The sequence below is a fragment of the Toxotes jaculatrix genome, chromosome 1, assembly GCF_017976425.1.
Source record: "Toxotes jaculatrix isolate fToxJac2 chromosome 1, fToxJac2.pri, whole genome shotgun sequence".
Taxonomy (NCBI): domain Eukaryota; kingdom Metazoa; phylum Chordata; class Actinopteri; family Toxotidae; genus Toxotes; species Toxotes jaculatrix.
Genome location: NC_054394.1, coordinates 7,984,379 through 8,006,435, shown reverse-complemented (window position 1 = coordinate 8,006,435; position 22,057 = coordinate 7,984,379). Strand labels below are relative to the sequence as shown.

The following is a 22,057-nucleotide window of genomic DNA, read 5'->3' as shown; positions in this document are numbered from 1 at the left end:
ATTAAAGTACATTAACTGAGGTACTGTAGTAAACAACAAATGTAAGGTAGTTCTACTTCACTTGAATATCGAGTCGTGCTTTTGGGTTCAGTCTTTTGCTCAGTCATGACACTTAACAAATTAGACCATTAATAATAACAAATAATATAATGTATAATAGTATAACATTCACAGAGACCACTGTTATGAGCTGAATACTTTCACTTTTGATATTTTAAGTATATTTTGCGAGTAATACTTTTACACAAGGGACATTTCAATGTAGGACTACTTGTAATAGAGTATTTTTGCAGTACATTGCAGTATTGCTACTTTTACTCAAGTTGTCTCAGTACTTCCTCCGCCACTGATAAATGGCAAGTAAATAGCTGATCTGAACTGATTCTTATAAATGGATGGTGGATCTTCTTGTAATAAAAATGACTATCTAAATTCAGTTGTGTCTCAGATTGTAGTAGTAGTTATTGATTTGCAGAAGAAAAATGAACACAAGACACAATCCAATCATTTTGAATTTGATTATAGTGTTTACATAAGCTTTTGTTTTCAATATACACATTAACAGCGTAGCAGTTCGATTAAGGTTACAAACACAGAGGAAGACAAAATAAGCCAGTGTATATTATTTACTGAAACCCTAGACATCAGTATATTTTCGTTAGAAAGAACAACCCATGAAGTCTGACGAATTAGAGCTGTTCAGAAATTCAACATGAAAACAAGATGGGCTGACACCTAATTCCTCCAAATAAATAAATCTGTGTTCTGTTTGTAAGGATACAGTATGGTAAACACTATTCCAGCTGGACTGGCATGAGTGAAGACCAACTCTAGGCTCTGTTCATACAGCAGAAAGACCATGTAGCATCTGTCTTCAAATTAATATGCAAATGAACTTTGGTGACTGCTCTAGCATGTGTTGTCATTGAAGAAAATATATTGGGCTCAGTTAGTCCAGAACTTCACTTGACTAACTTATGGCTAAAACCAGAAGTTATAAATGAGATGAAAATGAGTGTCAGATAACAAATGTGATGTTTCGTGCCCCACAGCATAAGCAAGCCACCGGATCCCAGGGTCAAGCATTCAGGTATGTATCGTTCTCTTGGTGTACAACACATATTGTAGTCGCCCACTTGTTGAGCGCATGGTGAATGATGGCTCATCTGACCATATCCTGTAGACCAGTGACTATTTTTTCTCATACGTGCATTCATCTTTGTAATGAGTGGTTTATGCTTTATGTTTTATGCTACTATAATATCCCTCTCTGTGTAATTGTTGGACTTTTCTTGCTGACACAGTCTGATCACATCCTGCACTGACATTCACAGTCACCTCTTGTGGTTTTCCTTTCTTATCACACTGAAGCATGAAATTTCCACCCCTATTTACTGATGTCTTTCCATAGATCTAAATGACTTTAGTTACTGTTCCTATTGAAACAGAAGCCAGTTGAACAGTCATTGTGACTAAAGCTTCAGCCATCCATGCCCCAACAATGAACCCTCTTTCAAAGGATCTTTCCCTCTTGCCATCTTGATACAAATCAGTATCAACTGAGCGTGCTCAGAGGTTGTATACATGCCACAGAGCATGGCTGGATGTTAACTACTTAACTGTGCCATGCAGTGCACCTGTGTGGAAGCATCTGTGTTTATGTTTCTCTACTCATTTATTCAGGTTTTACCTTTAATTTGTCACCCGTCTGTATGTTCAGTTGTTTTGTTGACTGCACAGTTGCCGTGCCAAGTCAGATGGCGACCAGCAGGCTGTTCTTGCTGGCCGCCACTTTTTTCAGTTTTCTACTTTAAAGAAAACTTTTTAATCAGGAAACATGCAGTGCTAGCCATTGTATTAAAGCCACAATACTCATGAGGGTGTTCTTTACTGGGATTATAGGGACTTTGGTCATTGAGCTGGTACAAAGCCAGCACCTGTCGTATCACCATCTTGTTCCTTAATCCCAGAAAAGTACGACATCTCTGCTGGTTCTACTGTTACGGTATCACACTACACTGGTATGTACATAAACAATTAGAGCTTTCATTAGAGGTATTGACTTGATGCTGAATGCTAAGAAAATATATTTACAGCATTACTGGCTAGGTTTCTCTGTGTTTACATGTTGTCCAAAATGAAAGCCATCTTCCATTTTACAAGCAGATGGAAGTGATTGCTGTGCCGTTGACTCAGTTTTCATCCTACACTTTCAGAGTCAGGAAAACATTAAATGCAAGATGGGGAACTCTAACATTTAGAGATGTTATTCTTTCATTCAGCCGTACAGAGTTTGACCATGTCCTTCACACTGCCTGCACAAAACCACAGAGTGTAACTTTATCACAGGAAATCATCCTAGGTTTTCACTTCTATTTCCATTTTTCTCAGGTCTCACCCCACAGTTTCATCACCTTAGTTTTGTACAAGATATTGGGGTCACATAAACATCTTGCTTTTGTTTCTTGTTGTTGGAGATATTTTTGAAAGTGCATAAACTAGTGTTCAGAGTTACACCCCTTTAGGTCCAGCGCAAGGAATGGCAAGGGGTGTACAGAGTCAGCAAAGTGTGAAAAGCATGCATGCATGTCAGTGTTGATTTTAGTGATTTGAAAAGACTGTCCTTGTTTTCTGGGCCTCAAGCAAGCGGCTGGTTTCAGCAGCTCCCTTTATAGTGTAAACCTGAGACTGTACGACACAAGTCTTCTCACTGTGAAGATGCTGTGGACATTTCAGTTCTTCGTCTACTTCCACTATTACTATAAGTTATGTATTTCTATCGTTTTACCAAAACCTGGGTTACAAAGCAGCATAAAACAGTGAGAATTAAAGAATAAGATAGGAAACAGCAAAAAGACTCAAAAGTGGAATATAAGATCTGATGGACAGGAAACTACATATAAAACAAAGTAAAAACCAATATAGTATTTAGTGCAGAATTTATAGCTAATTATACACCAGTACAACACAATAGTTAAAAAGACTGAATAAAGATGCATCATAAAATCTTAAAATCAATCCTAACAACAAATTGGCAGCCAGAATAACAGCATTGAAAAGAAAATTAGTATGGTCCCTGTTCTTGGTTTTTGTTTTTGAATTTTGCTCCTCTGTGCAATTTTGACTCTGATTTTCTGATTTATAAATGTTGGGGGACCACTGCAGTTATCCATGCACAAGGGAATGTGAGCATTCATTCTATGTACACTGAAAACTTAATATTTTTTAAATAAAAGGAGCAAAATTGGACGATCTCACTAGTGCAGCTCTCAAAATAAAAGGTTAGAACAAAAGGTACAACAAGAAAGAAATTGGTCCTAGCATGGAGCCCTGGATTACAGTGGCTGAGAAAGGCCATGCAAATGCAAACGTCGCAACACAAATGCAAAAGGCACAACATGTCGTGTGCTAGGATTTTGTCCAAAACCTGAAATATTTCACAATATTTTAATTTCTCTCAAAATGCCCAAAGACTATAGAGAAACGCGGGTCTGTTTTGCAAAAGCAGCCGTACGTTATGAAGTGAGGCTGTGGTGTTTACCTGCACCAGGTTGGTATTTTTCTGACTTGTGACTCTCTGCAGCCACTAATACACCCAGTGGTAATAAATGACAGTGAACTTGACTGTGGTCTGGCCCATTCACCTTGAGTTACTAAATTAGTTCTGAAAGATTTTTCAAGAGTGAAGAACCTTAAGGTGTTGATATTTTACACGATTTACACATTGATTGAACACTGAGGGTGAAACAGAAGTTGCAGTGGACAGTTCCCAGCTATGTTTGTGTGTAACTATTGTTTTTTTTTTTTTGACACAGGGCAGGGCTACAAAAAACCAAGAGCATGAATTCTCTGTCAACTTATGAAATCTATCTGAAATAATAAAACAAAAGATAAAAACCAAATCACAGCCACTGTCACAACTTGACACAAACATCTCATTATGATCAAAAAACACTTCACTTAAAAGACAGTGCCTTTGTACTCTTTTTCTGAACAGATGTATAAACCAAGAAATGACATAACATTTTCCATTTTATGACAAAAAGAGCCCCTCTGCGTTAAAGTAGTGATGGAGCTGATTCCATGTTTGATGTTCATATATAGTACACATCAAACAGTTGTTCTTTTTAGTTGCAAGCAAATTAAAATTCTGCCAGTCAACTGGATGTGGTTTATTGTATATGTACGTCTTCATCGACCAGTAAACTGTGATTTCCTTTCCAAATAATTTCTGATGAAGTTGAGTTTTTTTTCTGAAATGAAAAATCTACCATTTCTATTGTGAAATGACTGCAATACAAAATAAAGATATGTTTTAAATAATATTCAGTAAAGTCTTGGTCAAAATGTGAATGAATCATTGATTATTTAGAGACAGTTACTGATTGATGTACAGTACCTTGGAAATGGCTTCCTTAATTAAATAGCGCTTTTGCTCTTACTTTGGTAAAACGGGTGAATGTGTTTTTTTGGTCTGCATGATTTTTACTTCATGCTCTGCTGCAGCACCGTGCCCTGACTGAACCATCAGTTAAAGTAAGAACTTTAGTGTTTCTTGAAGTCTACAACAGAGCACAATACTTTATTTTTTAACTCCCGACTGGGAATAGTGAGGAGAAAATTTATTGTGATTGGACATTTCTGGATCCTCTCTGGATCTGTCCTCAAGTTCAACCTCGACAGACCTTCAACGTAACGTCAGCTACTATTGCTCCCCTCAGTTGCGTGTAGGTTGAGGTGTGCTGGCTTTCCCCAGATTAGAAATGTGGCCACCCTGGATTCATGCACTGAGACCCATGTATACTTCCTGCTCCTTGAAACTTTCAAGCCTCTCACAGCATTGCCATCTGTGTTTGTTACTGGGCTGGCTATGGGTGTGGTTAATCTCTCTCTTGGCCACAGCAGGTGTGCTTGACAGATGTATGAGTGTGTTGCTGTGATAACAGAAAGTGCTACAGGTATCAGGCTTTTCTCCATTGAGCATATAAATAATGTTAGAGGGCCCTCAGTTTCAATCAGTTTCCTTCACCCAAAAAAAGCTCTCGCTCACAAATTAATTTAGCAGCTCGATGTGTAGCACTACCATTAATAACATTCATTCAAAACCTTATGTCTCTCAGTAATTTGCCTGTTGTTGACAGAAACTGATACAACAGAACAGCTGGGACAAACTATGAGAACTTGCAGGCTATCACACACCATTTTCTAAAAGTAAGCTAATGTCATGGCAGTGGTTAGCACTGTCGCCTCACAGCAAGAGGGTTCCTGGTTCGAACCCCAGTCTGGGCCCTTCTGTGTGGAGTTTGCATGTTCTCCCTGTGCCTGTGTGGGTTCTCTCTGGGTACTCCGGCTTCCTCCCACAATACCAAAAACATGCATCTGATAGGTTAATTGGCTACTCTGAATTGCCCATAGGTGTGAGTGTGTGAGTGTGTGGTTGTCTGTCCTGCGATTGACTGGCGACCAGTCCAGGGTGTACCCCGCCTCTTGCCCATAGTGAGCTGGGATAGGCTCCCCCGCGACCCTGACAGAGGATTAAGTGGTAGAAAATGAATGAATGAATGAAGCTAATGTCATATTAACAGATGCTGAGGATACGGATGTAACATTGGCATCACCTTGAGTTGGCTATTTTGTGTTGCTTGCTGAAGTAATGAGCGATTGAATCCAGCTTGTGAATGATTTGCTGCTCTGCAGCTGAGACCACAGCTATAGAGAGAGAGACAGGGAGAGCAGTCTGTTATATTACTGCAGAGCTGAGGTGACATGGACACATATGGACAAGTAACCACTGCCTTTTCTACTAAGCTTGCAACAGATGAGAAGGACACCTGTTACCATAGTAACTGTACACAACAAAGATGGCGACAGCCTCAAGATATTAAAAAGAGAGAGAGAGAGAAAAAAAAACCAAAAACATTTAGTGTTCCAAAACGGGGGAGGCTGTTTCTGGGTTACAATAGCTATGGTTACAATGTGGAACCTTCATCCTTCTTTCTATCAGACCTCTTCAAAGAATTACAACCCTGTAATCAGATATAAAAGCCCAAAGCAATAGAAAAAAAAAAGAAAAAAAAAGAAAATAAATAAATAAAAATAAATAAATAAATATATATATATATATATATATATGTAGAGAGAGAGAGAGAGAGAGATCTATCTATATCTATATATAATATTAACTAACAAACATGAATCAAACACTGCATGTTAGCTGAATGCCTCACAACAAAGAATGGCAAAGAAGGCAAAGAAATCCCATTTTTATTATATCTCACTACATATCCAATCCAGTCACCTGCTCCCAATAGTTGAGAGCCTCTCTCCCTCTCTCCCTCTCTCCCTCTCTCCAATACCATTCATGTCAAGTCCCTCTGGTGTGTTAGTGAAAGTGAACAGTGCTGGCTAGTAAACAAAAAGAAAGGGAGGCCGTTGCCAGGTCTGTCTCATAAATTAATTATTATATGCAAGGGAATCTGATGAAGGTAGAATGGGAGCTGGTATAGGATCATGTTCAAAGCACTGCTAATTGTCTTTATGGATGACAGCCGGTGATCTCTGAGAGAAATAATGCATTCGCCACACTTCTGTGATGAGCCTTAGCAATCAATGTAGATCAGCCATCAACCCTGTTAGCTTTATTATGCTGCTTACTGCCAGAAAAGGTCTTTAGATATTTTAAAAGGGGCTCCCCTATTCAGCAGCAAGAAGGCAATGTACACATAAACAATACTCTAACTACACTATGTGTAAATGCAAAGCATTAACATGGAAAAGTGCCAGTTCCTACTCTGAAATGATAGCATCAGAATCCTTAATTCATAATGCATTACTGCTGTAACAAACTACAGAACTGTGAACCATTCGTGCACAAATTTTATTCCTCACAAGCTGAGATGAAAGTGGTTATATTTTGATTGCAGCTTTTATTTGAAATGTTCATCTGGAAATAATCAGCTGCAGAAAATAGTCAGTAAAACCTGTAATTTACACATGTAAAATTGATACATACAGTGAAAGTAACACATTCAACAATTTTTCAGTGAATGAGAGGCCAATCAATGGGTGACTACACATCTGACAGCACTATATGGCACCAGTCTGGAAGAGAAACTGTATGGGCATCTGGTTTTCAGCTTCTAGATTTTTAACCACAATTGTTGGTGAAGCATCCCTCTGCTTTGTGGTTGGGGTGGGGGGTGGGGGGGTGGACTGAACCGCATCTGTTCCTTTGGCTCCATTCCCAACAGCCCCCTACAGTTTGGAATAAAACCAAATGAATAAATAGTCACGAATCAAATTGCACTATGTAATGCACCTACCTACAGCCACACCAAAAAAATCTCCCAGCTCCATCACAAATGAGAAAGCTGTCTGACTGTGACTTGGCACGCTGGCCCCAGGATAGCTACCAGCTCAGGCAGAGCAGGTGATGACAGCTCCAACACAATCGGACATGCTCAAATACAACACATCCTCGCCATATCATGTCAGCCCACTACCTGCCACAGGGCACTGCTGTGCTCCGCTACACAGCTCTCAGATGAGGTTACAGATTAGTTTCTATTTATACGTAGGACCTTACAGCAGCTCAATGGCCAGCAGAGTAGAGTAGATAAATTACATGCAAGCATATTTGGTGGAACCAAAAGTGCTCTCAACCTTAAAATCCAAGTTACAGAATTCCTGCTTCTTGTGTTTTCCATGTAATTCAGTGTGATTTTCTATTTGTGCTTACAGTGTTGTCCAAAAGCTGTTTGGAAACAGTTTTTCATTCAACACGCACGCACACACACACACACACACACACACACACACACGCACAGTGCTTAACTAATTTATTAGACCACCACCCAATGTAAGGAAATGAATATTTATGTTTTGTTTTTATGACAGGTGGTCTAATAAATTTGTTAGGCACTGTATATATTCTTCGATTGGCAACTACACATATTGTAGGTTCAAAGCTGCAGACCATTTTGTTTAAAAGGAACATATCTGACCCTGATACATCAGATAAATGGTTCATTTGGCAAACAGTTAAGCTGCATTGTCTAATGCATTCATTACCATTTAAAAACCACTGAAACTCACCAACAACTCACAGCTGATTAAAAGCTATGTGCAGAAGGTCGCCTGTTCAGCCCCAATCTACAGTATGCACTGTTTATATCTGCTTTTAAATGGCACTTCAGTCATGAAAGGAGGAAGTAGATGGAAAGGAAGAGACAGGCCGAGGAACTTTTACACCTTGACATACTGAGACAGATGGTGCAATGCTAGTGCAACCCAGTATTGAGGAGGTATTCCTAATTTTTTTTTTGCCTTCAGTTCTGTAAAAGGGAAAGCAAACCATCAAGAAGAAGGATTTGGATTTAAAGAAATAAGCCACAGAGAGTAAAATTCATTGACCTAAACATACACGTGTGCACAGCTAAACATACGTTTCTGGATCTTGGTTTGCAATGAACACAATGTTCCCTGAGCGATTTCTGTACATGCATAGCAGAAAAACTCCTGTAGATTAACATGTAATTTGCAACAGGAAGATGCAGATGGATTCATTTTGTCATTGGAAAAGTAGTAGTATTTTGATCATACATCTGGCTACGATGCTAACGAATAGGCAAATTATGGTCACAACTTAAATCAAATAGGAATACACAGTGGTCTCATACTGAATATGGACAACACAAGCTTAAGTAAGTAAGTGTCGAAACAATGTAAAAATTCTGGGTTTAAACAATGGCTCTGCAATACATGACTGGTATGAGTGTGTGGCTGCTTGGCTATACAGTAAGTCTATGTATTCAGATCTTGTGTAAGAAGTAGATAGATTACAGGGATTGTCTGGACACCTGCTAAGTAGTTTTAGTGAGAAACAAGAAATAAATGTATCCAATAAACGTACAATACAGATACTGTACACTGTGTCCTCAGGGGAGCCTTAAAAACAACAAAATTACACAACATCTTGGCCTTAATTCACTGCCGGCAAGAGATCCAACAATAAATCATATAACTCTAGGAATCTGGATTAGCTGCATTAACTGAAAAGCCTCGAATGTTAATGTAAGGACACATGGGCTGATGAAATTGATTCTAAATCTGCAAATGAAGGCATAAAATGAGATAAAGCAAAAAATGTTGCCATAGAAATATGATGTGGCCTCTGGTTTATATTTCATTGAAAGTCTTTTCTTGTCACCTTGGCCTAATTTCTTGAACACACTCAAAACATACACTTAAGAACTCATTAAACCTGGGTGTTGTGGGGAAAGGTCCTTTGGCTTATTCAGGAATCCACTAAACCTTGACCTGCTCAGGATTTACTGCCTCAAGCTCTGAGCATGTTCCCACCCAAGTCCTCCACACTGGTAAACACATACAAATCAATAGTGCTGAATCTGTGCTGATCCCACTCATTTTTCCTCGCCTATTTTTTTTTTTTTTTTTAAATTGTCAAAGGGTTTTGCAGATTGCCAGAAGGGAGGTCATACCGCATCCTCCAGATCTACTGGATGCTTGTCTGCTTTGTTAATTTTGTGGAACCTTGATTTCAGTGCAGTATAAAAGAAAGCTGTATAGTAAAAATCACTGGCTTCTTAACTCACTTGCGATTCTTGTCCACTGATGAGAGAAAAGCGATTATATTTGAAATAACAAAACAAAGCCGTTACAAAAGCCTCCCATGTTTATCCTCAGAAATATTTCTGAATGTATTACATGCAAGTTTGTGTAGCCGGAAAGAAAGGATCACAGCGCCTAAATCCTGTTTGTCGAGAATCACAATAAAAAAATAAATAAAATTAAAAAAAAAAAAAAAAAAAAAAAAAAAAAAAAAACACCACACACCACCATTGGTAGTGAGAAAGCACACTCAATACATATACACCATTAAACCTGATGTATCTACAAAGCTGTCTCTTCGGCTCTGTCCTTGAGTGAATTATGCTCTCAGCTCTCAGTGAAATGATTGCACCTCTTAACACCATAATGCTAATTAGAATATAATCAAATTGAAAGGTAGTTTTCCCTCACAGATGTGTTCAGTCGGAATGTGATTAATGGGAACTAATCATGCTATGAAGGGACACTGTAACAAATAGCAAAACTCAAATGCCTTTCTGTTTGAATTCTTTTCATACTGATGTTAATTCTCTGCAGGACCTTGGAAGCTGTATTTTACATGAAATACACAGAGTTGCTGTCCTCTGTCCAAACAAAAATGTAGGTGGAAAAATACATAACTAATAAACAAACAAGACCAAAACCACAGTCCTTTGAGATACTATCTTGTTGTTGTTGTTTGATGTTGTAACACATATAGTCTGTTTATAAGTTGTGCAAGATGGATTATTTGGGTATCATTTGGAGTGGTGCACTGACCTAAAAAAAGACTCTTAATTGTGATTAAATCTGATAACAGCACAGGCAGGGAGGACCCAAACACAGACTCAAAGACAGGATGACGCAGTTAAGTATGCTTGATGTATGAAATTAGACTTACAGGCAGATGAGTTGTCAGGCAGGAAGGAGGGAAGAAACACAGGCAGGTAGAGGTAACAGGACAATGCACACAAGCAGCAGATACACAACATAGGCAAAGCAACAGGGAGCTGGCCACAAAGGCAAGATTAAATACTGACTGGGGTGACGAGGAAACTAGGAACAGGTGTGTGAGTGGATGGAGACACTCAGGTGATTGCAGATAGGGAACAGGTGAACAGGTGGGTGAGGAGACAGGAACCAAGGGGAACTGAGGAGCAGATCTTAACACATATTCCTCTTGTGGGCCTAGTCTCCTGAAATTTATGAAAAAGTTGTGCCATATGTTATAAGGAAATTATGTGAAAAGGAGAAAATGATATGTTCCTTCCACAACATGCAGAAGTTAACACCAGGAGCAGGAAATAGACTGCGGCTAAAACAAAGCGGTACAAAGTTAAGGTGCCACAGTCAGACATGTAGGTGAGGTTTTCCTTATTTATATTTTTCCACTGTAAGAAAATAGTTTAGCTACTTGTCAGACAGTTTTTCTTTTTTGATATTGGTGACCAGTTTCATGTTAAATGGTTATTCTTTTAGTATTTTGCATAGCTTTTCTCTCCAATTCATGTGCACAACATATTCATCACTGGTTTTCACCTGTGATGGATCCAAAAATAAATTATGATTTTACTACCTAAAATAAAATTTCAGTTTTAAAATGTTTGTTTTTTAAGATTTATTGATCTATGGGCCATTTAATAAAAATACAACCTTCTGTTTGAAAAAAAAAAAAAAGACGTCTTCCTGCTATGGATAATCTTTGAGTGAGTTTAGGCTACAAGCTAAGGAGTTAGTGCTAGGGCACATGAGACGCAGATGATTGAATAATTTAATGCTTAAGTTAAGCCAGAGGCCAATCTCCCACACAAAATGTGCAATTGGTTGAAGTTTGCTTTGATATTTAGATATTTGATATTTTAAGTCGATTACAATATGAGACTAGTGTTCCAAATTTTGGCAAAAGCAAGAAGAAAAAAGATTTATTTATTTTCCAGTCAGTGCAAGTAATAGCAAGGATATTGAAAAAGCACTCCATTGTCCATAGATCTCAGATACAAACAATGCTGGGAATATTGTGTCTCTGCTTGCTGTGAAAGTACTGTAACGCAGTATATTGCAGGAACTCCCGCTTTGCAGGCATCTTTGTGTTGATCAGAGTTGGCAGCTCCAATAGATCACAATCAAACTGAATAGAGCGGTATATTTATTTGCAAAGGGCCCTGTGCAGGGCATGTGGGGTTTAGCCCAAGTCAATAAGCATCAGTGAGACAGACAGGAACCGTGAGGTCCCCTGAGGGTTGTCTGGTTTAAAGGTGCATTAAGAGTGGTTTTAAAATTCCTCCCACCAATAATTCATGAGGTCAGTGCCTACAAACCTTGCATGTTTTGTCTACAATGTAACTGTTATTATATGTTATTACATGTAATATAATAACAGTGTGTTATTTTAACAAAAGCATTCAACCATTCTCTCGTCATTTTAGAATATTTCCAGTGAACGTGCTTCCACTAATCCCCTTGTGACTGAAATATTATAGTCATAGACATTCTGCTATATAAGGCCGACATAGTAGATGGGTGGTAGTAGAATGATATGCTCCAAGACTGTGCCAGTCTTTTCTTGTGATGTTGTAAGAAATGTTCTGACAACTATTTGGCTGAGACATGACCATTGGTTTTAAAATACGCTGATCTGGTTAATGTGTAATGTGTGATGTGGTTAATTTGCTTCTGATATTAATGCAAGGCAGATATAATTCAAGATGGTGCATGTATGGTTATATTTTTGCTTAGGTGCATTTTGATGCCAGTTACTGATGAGATAGAGTTGTTTCATTATGACTGTGCCTCGATTGAAACCAGTGTGGAAATACCTCCCCCTAACTCCCAAATTCAAATACCTGGCAGGAGGTTTTATGGGCCTGTGCTTTCAGTGCTACCAGAGCATGATCTGCTTCCTATTGTGACCCACAGGCTGAGAAAAGCTCTGTGCCCTTTGCACAATGTGAAAGGTGTATGTTGACAGTGTACGTCAATATCACTCAGTGTGCACACCACATCACACATGCTCGAGTCCCGAGGGATCCAGAGCTTACTGGGGCCCTCTGCAAGACTGAAGCAACACGGCAATGTATTATCCTCATGCCACTATGTTCTTCAATCAAACGTTTCAATTGACACGGATTTTGAAAAAAAGAGAAAGAGAGAGAGCACCTGGTGGAATAGCATATTTGTACTAGATTTTTCTCTAAGCAAGGTCAAAAGAAATCTTTTCAAATGTTATCAGCTGCAAAACAAAATTGAAATTTTTTCGGAATAATAAAGTAGGTTTGAGGAGCGTGAAGGGATTAATTATGAGCCTCATGTTAACATAGAGAAGTCACACAACACAATTAAACATGCCGAACTACAAGAGTGAGAAGAACAGACAACATCTAATAATTAATAATAATTAAAGAACATAATAATTAAATAAATTTAAAGACAGAAGAAAGAAAGTAAATTAATTTTGAGAGTAAGCTTCAGAACAGCTTTGCATTCACAAGCAATGCTGTTAGAGAATCAAACCAGGAAAACAACCAAAAAGTAAAAGTTGTCAATGTCAAAAGGATTGTGTGAATCTGAAAGAGTCTTCCAAAAAGGCCGCTGTTCATCAGCCAGCTGTCAAATCTTGAGAGTTTGGGTTTCCAACAACTCACAGCTCACAGCACGCTTTTTTAGCCAAATGGGTTAAAGCATGCAAAAAACAGCAGTACAGTGCTGGAATTTTGTTATAAAAGATGCATGAGTGAAGAAGAAAAGGTGAGTTTCTGTCTCTGAGGGTTCAGCAGCACAGAGAGAGACTGTTTACTGAAAAAGAAGTAACATATTTCACCAACTGTGGATTCTGATCTGTAGTATCTGTACAGTGGTTGTATCTGGGAAAAACACAATGTCACACCAGTTCCAATGTTTGCTTTTCCAGCTTTTCAAATGTGAATGCTGTGAGTGGCAAGTCTTGTATAAATGATGTTCATCACTTCAATCCCCAAATTCTTTTGGATTAAAACTTTGAAATACATATGTCCCTATGCAGGAAATGGAATTATTCACTGTACCATGGTGTTAAGACACACCAGCAACTAAAGCAACATAATTACATACTGACATACATGACAGGGAAACTCTGATATTGTAGCTGTGCAATGCATTGAGACTGGAATGTCACCCCAAATCTATGCATCCAGCTTTCTGACATTAGGTGTAAATAAACCAGCGGTGACCTTTCTTCACATTTGCTCAGACAGTATATGGAGCGTGGAGGCACAGCATTAATGCGGATTAGCGAGACCAGTGGGACACATGTTACAAAATCGATACCCCTCTAAAGTTTGAGCAAGAGAAAAAAACAAAGCCTGTCTCCATTTGCATACAGACAGCAATCTATTTATTGTCATTTTTTTCTTTCATCATGGGGATAAAGTAATTACAAGTGATTTTGAGCTGATGCAGACTATTGAGATTTTGTGTCAATAATTTTCATTTTTGCTACTTTTGCATTTCTGATTCTGCAGTTGGTCTGTTACTGAGGATCCTGGTGTGAACACTAGATCAAAAAAACAAAAGAAATTATTTTTAAAAAGTGACATAATCAAAGTATGGCGCCACATCCATCACTTTCAGACAAAAACGATGAAAATAAATAAATAAATAAATAAATAAATAAATAAATAAATAAATGTCATGTAAATTGTTACATGTCAAAGTTCTTCTTCTATCTTAAAAGTTTACTCCGTAAATCTTTGCTGAATAGCAAATGTATCCTCTTTTCATGAATTCGATTACAAGTCTAAACTCTAAAATTAAACTCAAGATTATTGACATGTATATTAGTTGTGAATCCTAACATGTCTCAGGGTCAACAAAATACAGCTGGCACGTACGTATGCTCAAACGGTGTGCAGATCGAGGACGGCCCTGCCCTTTTTGTTTGACGGCCTTTTCAGACTGAAATACCAAGGTTGCATTTCAAACAGCTTCACAGACTCTGATCATTTGATGAGAGACAGTACAAACATGCAACAGGTGTAAAGGAAGCTTTCGCTGTAGTATTAGCATGTACAGGCTTCTCAGATCTGATCCTCCTTATGCAGCATGTATTGCTCATTACTGAGCGTACCCCTCGAAACATCACAAAATACTTCTCTTCTAATTCAGCATGTGTACATAAAATGTGGGATGGGATGAGAAATAGGAGACGTGCATTGAAACAGACAAAAACTAGAAATAGTAGAACAAGTTGATTGTGATTCTCGTTCTGTCCAACATGTTGAAAGCGGGAATGGAAACTGTTTTGCTAAAAATAGAACTACTTTGGTGCAGTTGATATTTCAAAGTTGCTGAGTTTCATGTTGCATTTTATCTTTTTGGAGACCACAGTGAATCTGTTAGAAATGAAAATGTATTACATTTCTCTCCCTTAAAGGTTTGTGTTCACTGCACGACACACAACACAAAAAAATGATGTTTTAAAAGCAGATTTCAAAGATTCTTCTCCCAATGGGGCATCATGACCCAGGATCGCATGAGCATTTGAGGGGAAATGCTCCTTGAAAGATTATTTTTATGGAATTTCCACTTTATCAGTCGGCTCACAGTCATGATCAGTCAGAGGAGATGGGAAAGGATGGAACAAAGGTTCCAGGCTGTTTTTTTGAATATCTTCCTGCTCAGTCTTCAGAGAATCTCAGTTACATTCAGCAGTTGTCCGCTGATCAGACATTTACAATGTGATTTTGTATGACAATACCAATCTGTGGTCTAATATGTGTGTTGTTTTCTAACCTCCCTAAGTCCTGCTGATAATACTGAAAAAATACTGAAATACTTGCAAATACTTGCACTCTACATTACCTTAAATAAAATACAACTAGTATAAAATGTTATGTAACCACAACAGTACAATTTGATAGGCAAAAATGATGAATGTCAATTTATTACAGCTTTGGATTGAAAGAGACAGCAGTGCTATTCACTGCAGAGATTTAAATAAGATGCTTACTCAGTTGGGCTCAAGTAGCCCTTTTCTCACAGGCATGCACATGTGTAGGATAGGAGTCAGAAAATATGAATTATGTGCATGAAAAATATACTGTATAAACTTAACCACTTAAATGAATAAATACACAATTCCCCCTGTCCTCTTCGGTTAGGTAGGCATAAAAATGAAAACAATGGGAACCAATTCGAAAAGAATCCCATTTTGTGGCATATATTCATCCTCATTCCCACCAGCTGGAGAATATCTATTGCAAAATGAATAAATTTGATAATGTATATTTCACAATGGCCATCAGATTTGATTCAGATGTACATGAGAAGCCCTGGGTTCATGGGATTTAGAGAAGGAGAACTCAGCATAAAAAAAAAAAAATCACTAGACTGTAGCCAATTTTATTGCCAGAAACACATTCCCATTACTCTGAGTTCCTCTTCTCTGGCAGAGTTTGAATAGGGAGAGAGTATTTTCTGTGATTAATTTCTCAGATAAGTCTCTGGCTGGTAAAAAGTTGTTCACTGTCTTTAAAAGGTCTGAGCGGGTGAATGCAGAAACGCTGCAAAGCGTATTTAAGGCACAAAGAGGCTTCAGAAAGTATTCAGACCCTTTCACTTTTTGCACTTTAATGTGTTATAGATTTAAATGGATAAAACTGCCATCTTTGCCCACCAGCATACACTCAATGGCCCACAATTACAAACTTTTAGAGCTTTTTTTTAAACTAATAACTGAAATCTCTCATTTACAAAAGCAATCTAACCCTTTGCCGTGGCACTCCAAAGTGTGGTCAGGTGCAACCTGTTTGCTTTAATTATCCTTGAGATATGTCCAGAACCAGACTGGAGTCCACCTGTGGCAAAATAAATTAAATGGACATTTATTAAGGCACACACCTGTGTGTATAATGTCCCACAGTTGACACTTAATGTCAGGACAAGCCATTGAGTCCAGTGAACTCTCTCCAGACATCTGCAATAAAATGGTAGCGAGGCACAGATCAGGGCTTGTGGCTAGACTAAAGCCACTTTGAGTAAAAGGCATATGGTAGCCTGCTTGGAGTTTGCCAAAGGACACCCAGAGTATAAGGAAAAGATTCTCTGGTCTGATGAGACAACAATCTAACTCTCTGAGCTGACCTCCAAACACTGTGACTGGCAAACATCAGGCACTGCTCATCACCTGTCTAACACCATCCCCACGGTGTGAAGTATGGTGGTGGCAACATAATGCAATGGTGGGCTTCTCAGCAGCAGGGACAGAGCGCCTGGTCAGAACTGAGGGAAGAATGAGTAGCCAAATACAGAGAGGTCCTTGAAGAAAACCCACTCCAAAGTGCACAGTTCACCTTTCAGCACAACAACCGGAAGCATGCAGAAATGAAAATGGCAGTTCACAGGCACTTCCCATCCAACCTTATGGAGATTGAGAAGATCTGCCACCTGCCTGATTCCAGGTGCTTGCAGAGACTTGCCCATGAAGAGTCATAACTGTGATTACTGGCAAATGAGCTTCTACAAAGTACTGATTCAAGGGTCTGAAAGCTTTTGTAAATGAGAGATTTCAGTTTTTGATTTTTAATAATTTTGCAAAAATTTCTAAAAACATGTTTTCATATTGTCATTATGGGTTATATAGTGTAGCAATTTCATTCATTTAAAATCAACATAATAAAGGGGCAAAAATGAAGGAGTCTGAATACTTTCTGAAGTCGTTGTAAGTAGTAAAACCAGTTCCCACTTACCAGCAACACTGTGTCCCAGAACAAAAATACAGGTCAATGAATGAAATATTCAAATGTACTTTACTCAAACTCATAGCCACTACAAAATGTATAAAAATGTTACTTTGACATCTGCTTGTGCCTGCAACCAGCAGTTTTGCCCACGGTTTTTCTGAGTCAACTCTTCTTATGTTTTTTATGCTAAAATATGAAAATGTACAGGATTGTGGTGCCAAAACATGAGCTTTAATGAGAGGACATTTTTATAGTTTACCTAGCACTCATAGCATGAAGTTAGGAAGCATTTTGTTAAAGGGCATTTTGACAAAAAGCATGACTGTTGACGGACATAAATTAGCTGGTGCTGGAATCAAGCTCATGACCTTTTGGTTGCTGGATCTTGTCTGCCACTGCCACACTCCTCACTGTGTGCTAGTTGCTGTGAAGTCTGCTGTAGACAAGTTTTCTTTGTGCAACCTTTGAGCAGACTGAATCTGTCCTTGGATTTCATCTCACCCTGAAACCCTTTTAATTACATCTCAGACATGCTGATGAAAAGACAGTTGTCTGGGCTGCTAAAGGGAGTTTTACCACTTGTTAGAACTTCTTCACTGGATATGATCAATCCATCTTTATTGGCAGGCTATGTACCATAGTCCTTTATATTGGCTGTAATTAAACCTCTTAGAAAGCCTACTCTTGATCCAGGTGTATTACGCAACTATAGACCTATATCTAACCTTCTGTTTATGTCTAAGATCCTTCAGAAAGCAGTAGGCAATCACTAGTTTGACTTTCTAAATAACAATTCTTTATTTGAGGAAGTTTAGTCAAGATTAAGAGTGCATCATAGCATAGAGACTGGAACATTTAATTGGCATGAAAAGGACCGCACTAAGTTGGGTAAGTCCTATTTATCAGATTGATTTCAGTTTGTACATGTTAACTGTGAATCTTCGATGTACATGAAAGTTAGGAACAGACGTCCACAAGGTTCTGCTATTAGACAAAACTGAAGTTACTGTAATTGACAAAACACCTCAGAAACACATTTAATGAGTCATCAGTATTGGCATAGTTAGCTGATCCAAAATGCTGCAGCACATGTACCCACAGAAACTAGAGATCATATGTCTCCTGTGTTAGTCTCTGCATTGGCTCCCTGTAAAACCCAGAACAGAATTTCAAATCTTCCTCCTCACCTACAAAGCCCTTAATAATCAGACACAATCATATCTTAAAAAGCTCATAGTATCCTATTACCCCACTAGAACACTGTGTTCCCAGAATGCAGGCTTACTTGTGGTTACTTGAATCTCTGAAAAGTAGAATGAGAGGCAGAGCCTTCAGCTATCAGGCACCTTTATTGTAGAACCATGTTATTGTTTGGAGAGGGTGAACCCTCTTCACATTTAAGAGTAGGCTTCACACTTTACTTTTTGTGGCTTATGGTAAGGGCTGGCTCAACCTTGTCTCGAACCATCCCCTAGTTATGCTGCTATAGGCCTAGACTGCTGGGAGACTTCCCATGATGCATCTCTCGTTAATACATGTTACTAATTTGGCATTTTCTCTGTGATTGCAAGCCACCTACCGCCTCCATGATCCTGTTCAACACCCACTGAGTTTTGTCTCTGCAACTATCACCAAGTGCTTGCTCAGGGGGGAACATTTGGTTTCTGCAAATAATTTTGTCAAGAGCACAGTCTAGACCTGCTCTGAATGTATAAATGTTATTATTTGGACTATGCAAATTAAGTTGATTCGATTTGACAAAATTAAAGTTTTAAAAATGTGTCTTAGCAAAAGAAAAGTTGAGATGTAAAGTTATGCAGCATCATTCTGTATATGTAGAGTGTGCAGGTGTGATTCAAAGACTCAAATATGTTGTTAAAAAGCAAGCAACCAAAGAGCTGACAAAAATAAAGATGGCAGTCAAAGGCACAATTGAATTTGATAAGAGAATCTACAAGATGTCAAATATAGGCAGTGTAACAGTTTCTTTATTGATTTCTGGTTGCCAGTGGGAGTTAAAAGATTGCTGAATAAACCACTGAGGGGAAAATCAATCAATTTTCTATTGTACTGTATTTTTTTTCTTATCTTGCATCTGTCCAGGGCTTTGAATGTACTTCCTCACTCCAAGCAGCCTGTACTGATTCATTGCTCCACTTAAGACATAAAACAAGCTAGCAGCTGATGGGTCCTTGCTATTACTGAATTCTCCTGACAGGCCTCATTAAGTGGGTTTGAGCACTACAAAGTGGTAGCAGCAACTGGTGTTGTTTGCTTTGATGGTGCTGGAGCTGGGTTATTACACAGTGAGCAGTTTGGTAATGGCTAAAATTAGCGAGAGCAAAGCCTCGCACTGGACATCAGTGACATCCCCTGCAGTCTCTGGCCTTTGCTCCCAGTTGCCTTTCATGCAGCGTGCTTGGAGGTCAGACTCAACACAAGCAAGCTTGTCAACAACGCGGTTATAGTGAGTCACACACAGCGATTTCTGCTTCCACAAGCTGAAAGCCACAATTGCAGGTACTTTGCACATCTGTGACTTTACCACACCAGCACATTCTTGTCACTTTGTTTTGCGCTATGCTCAGCAGCTTTCTCAAGTTGTGTTCTTTTGAGCCTGCTTGTAATCGTAACCCTGACTACTACACTGCTCAAATGACACAGCTATATACCAAGTCTGGTTCAGTGGATTGATTCATTAGCTTGCACTGTGTTTATATTCAGTACCATGTCATTTTTGCTGTCATACAGTCCTGTTGATGTTTTGCTCTACAATGAGTGTCAGTTGTGTATTGTCTGTCTGTCTTGTAATGTCACCAACAATTAACTATGCCAAATTACAGCTGCACCCACGGTGTTAATAGTGAAACACTGACTCATTCTTTAGACATCCTTGAAAAAAATGTTTTTAAAAGACTTAGAGTCTACCTCCATGTGAGCTGCTCTGTAGCCACAATACACTGAAAAAAATGTTTTGTTGAATTTACTCAGTTTTAATGTTGAAAGTGATTGCACACAATACATTCATCTAAATCCAGACATATTTTTTAAGTTGGCTGTACTTAATATTTTTGAATATTAATAATTAAATAAATAATATTAAATAATATAATATAATTAAATAAATTATGTAAGTAGTTTCAGCACAAAAATTCTGAGTATTTGTTACTCTGATTTCCTTAGTAATTCTAACTAAACCTATGTTTAATTTACTTAAATTCATTATGTAATTCATATATTGTGGTTAGCTAATTTGTTATTGTGCTTTAAATTAAATTGTTTTATTCTACATGTGTAAAATATTTTGATTCATTTCACAATTTTATTTAAAACAATCAAAATGCATATGTAGATGTGGGGGTGGCCGAGAAAACCTGTATACAACAATGAGTTGTGGCAGACTGGAGCAATTCCCAATTCCATTTTATTTGAAAATAAAATGGAATGGAGTCTTGTTCAAAAACTCCACAGTAAAAAATGTACATTGGGCCAACCAGAAAGATAAAAGTAAGCAAAAAGAAAAAAAAAGGGGGGGGGGGGGGGTTCTCAAGAGCACTTCTCAAGAAGAATCAAAATAATACAGAACAAAAGAATTCACTCTAAACCGCCTTTCTGCTTATACCCTTAAAGTTTGGGCCCATGGCAGGAGCTACAATCTGGAGCTGTGTTCAGGAGCTGTGTTCAGGAGCTGTGCTTCTCTCCTTTAGGCTCCGGCCACCACAACCTCCTCACTTTTATACTGGTGGACTGCACCAAGAAATCAAAATCAATTATCTCTTCCAGCACACTTACAAATTCCTAATAATAATCCCAATACTAAATAACATATTATCAAATAGAAGTTCAGTTAAACTTACTTTAAAAACACATATTTCTTTTTAAACAAGATACTTATACAGGTCATTTCACCACAAAAGACAAAACACCCCTCACACTCTCCAACACTTGGTTTCTTCCCCTGTGAACCCCCCTATTTAACCAAATGGACCGCTCCAGCTCAGGTTTGGCTGTTCCTGGTCTGACAGAGGAGGAAGTACAACAAAGGAGACAGGTCAACAAAATTTAAATTCAATAAATCAAATACACGATCACAGTGTGACTTCTCTCCTTCACCCCCTCCTCCAAATGTTCATACCACACACATCACCACCAGCAGTTCACACCAGGATCAACATTCTGATAAAATCTACCTGAGAAAGAGCACATGTAAGGCCCATGTGTAGTATATGTGCCTTACTTTAGTGCACGGGGTCTCCCTGTGACAGTAGCATAAAACAATTTAGTTATTTTTGATTCTTCTTGAGAAGTGCTCTTGAGAATTTTTTTCCCCATTTTTTGCTTACTTTTGTCTTAACATTGTGAATTGAATTAACATATTTTACGTAATGTAGAATAAAACTATTTAATTTAAAGCACAATAACAAATTAGCTAACCACAATATATGAATTACATAATGAATTTAAGTAAATTAAACATGGGTTTAGTTAGAATTACTACGGAAGTACAAAAAAGTAACAAATTTTCGTGCCAAAAGTGCTTATATAATTTATTTGAAATTACTAGTACAGCCAACTTATAATATATAAATATGTCTAGATTTAGATGAATGTATTGCGTGCAACCACTTTCAACATTAAAATTGAGTAAATTCAATGAAACATTTTTTTCAGTGTACAGTTCAGTATTGGTCCAATAGCTGGACCAAATGGTGGAATGAAAGAGAAACAGATAT

General features: G+C 38.1%; 1 protein-coding gene across 1 annotated transcript in view; it reads right to left on the bottom strand.

The window, feature by feature from the left end:
- LOC121183191 (carbohydrate sulfotransferase 8-like) overlaps nucleotides 1–22,057 on the bottom strand; it is a 160,416-nt gene that overhangs the window by 121,422 nt on the left and 16,937 nt on the right. The window lies entirely within an intron of this gene.